A 2,635-nucleotide genomic window follows, 5' to 3' on the forward strand; every position below is an offset into this window, starting at 1 on the left:
TGTATTGAACGTGTAGCACGTAAGACTGATGAATCATGTTCCATATCACAGAAAACCCCAACATTATGAAATCCAAAATAAGTAGCACACTATTACAAAACTCGATTTCATTTATAGAAACTTTAATATAAAATATCAAAGGAAAAAATTAATTTTCAATTTAAATTTTATTGTTTTTCTGTGTTTTTTTTAGTCTACACCGCTATAGCGGGAAGGGTATTATGCGTTTGTGATGATGTATGTAACTTATTAAAATATTAGTACTATACCCACCTTAAAGTATACCAATCGACTCAAAATCACTTTCTGTGTCGATTTGACCTAGCCCCCTTGCAATACCCCATTCAGAAAGTGACTTAAATAAATGAAAAACTCACGTTGAAAAGTAAGGTAAAAAGCTAAAAAAGCCGCTTTTCACTTCTTCTTCTTCATTAGCATTTTAAGTCATTATTTTAATACGGTGATGTCATTGGAGGCAGGTACTTCTACGTTCGCTTACAAATAGGCAGTTAAAGAAGTACTTACCATGCACGCTTACAAATAGGGACTTTAAGATGTCATTACAAATAGGGACTTTAAGAAGTCATTACAATTAGGGATTTCGAGAAGCCGTTATAGATAGGAAGTTTTATTAAATGAAATGAAATTCGAAATGTTCCAAAACTTATAATATTGGTAAGAATAGTATAACATATTTATACCCTACACCACTTTAGTTGGGAGGGTATATTGGGTTTGTGCTGATGTTTGTAACATACAAAGACATTCGTTCAATGTCCGTCCGATCGTCTGTCCATGTGAACCTTGTGCGCAAGGAACAGGTCGCAATTTTCAAGATAATTTGAAAAAATGTGGCACACACTCGGCAACCACCCTAGCCCCCCATCCGATCGTCTGTCCATGTGAACCTTGTGCGCAAGGAACAGGTCGCAATTTTCAAGATAATTTGAAAAAATGTGGCACACACTCGGCAACCACCCTAGCCCCCCCAGTTTCCCTTCAGAAAATGACTTGAAGGTCAAAAATTACCTATAAAAACTAATTACACTTTTAAATTCTACACAAATAACATTGAAATGACACTTTCAACAGAAATTTATCTTTACTTAGAAGTTTCTATTGGTTATATCATTGTTCCAAAAAATCAAAATGGGACGAAATACGGAACGAGATAAAATTATTATTTTTTTAAATTAAGAAACTAAAAATTTACGGATAAAAGGAACGAATTTTGTTGTATAATCTTAAAATGATATAAAGTTTTTCAATTTGTGTGAATTTTAAATTTATAAATATTAATATTTTTGACAAATTAAACTGTATAGGTAATGTTTTTCTACAATTTTTGATGCAATTACGTCTTATTATGACAACGACTAAATCAAAATTTATGAAATTTGAACCAAACACTTCAAGACTGTCTTGGAAAGCATTAAAACATAAATCAGAAAGGGGTAAAATTATTACACACTTTTTCTCTACGTCAATAAGTATTATTTATTCTAAGGCCACGATCGGCAACTCCTATACACAGTGTTTTTGGCCGTTACTAAATTTACACAGATTACTCACACGCATAGAAAACACAATTCAGTCTCATTTGAGCTGTCATAGAAGAAGGTTGTGTTGTCGCTCGTTTCTTGCTTTTATTAATGAAGGGATGGATAATACTAATTATTGTTGTGCTATTTTAGTATCTACACTACACATTTAATAGTTTTTAGAATTATTAACTTTTTAAAATGTTTTTTCTTTCAACCTAATTTGCAAATTATTAACCAAAATTTAATGTACTTTTGTTTAATTTTTACCTTTAATATGTATATATTTAATTGCAACTATAGATAAAAAGCTTAAATTTGTGTTTTTATATACATATATTTTAATATTTAAAATAAATATGTGCAAAACAGGACAAAAAATATTTTCTACCTTTAAAGTAAACAATATTAGTTTTGTGTTACATAATTATTATTTCTAAATATCAGTTTTCCATGCATGAATTTTTGTGGAGATGAGAGTATAATGATTTCTCATTTCTTGTTTTTTCGCTCTTTCACTTATACAATTGCAAAATGAAGTAGTATATGTCTGCCGATCCTTGTTCTAAGGCCCCTTTCACACGAGCACACAAGTAATATGATATTCAAAATTTTATATAGAAGGATACGGATGCGATCGTCTTAACACGATATGGAATGAAACTTTGCTACATCTAGTAAAATACTGATGGAAAATTTTACATTCGTATGGGTCTCTTCGTCGTATTAGATCAGGGATGTATTTTTATGTAAACTCAAAAAAGTGAAAAAGCTGGAAACTCACTTTGTAATTGTTTTATACCAATCGTATAAACACAAAAAGTATAAATCATACGACTTTTATTATCATTTTTGAAATACAGATATACGGAAATATGCATGTGGGTAATTCAAACTTAACGGGTAAAAACGGGTAATTATGTGTAGCTTAGGTACTTTTTCGGAAATATGCAAATACCTGAGAAGTATTTTGCTGTAATCAGTCGAGAGATATATTCTAGAATAATTAATTAAACTGGGTGGTTTTTCATAAGGTCCACACCTAAATGGCTGGGCCATTTAGGTGTGGACCTTATGAAAAACACATGAAGAAA

This window comes from Lucilia cuprina, chromosome X, assembly GCF_022045245.1.
Source record: "Lucilia cuprina isolate Lc7/37 chromosome X, ASM2204524v1, whole genome shotgun sequence".
Classification (NCBI taxonomy): Eukaryota; Metazoa; Arthropoda; class Insecta; order Diptera; family Calliphoridae; genus Lucilia; species Lucilia cuprina.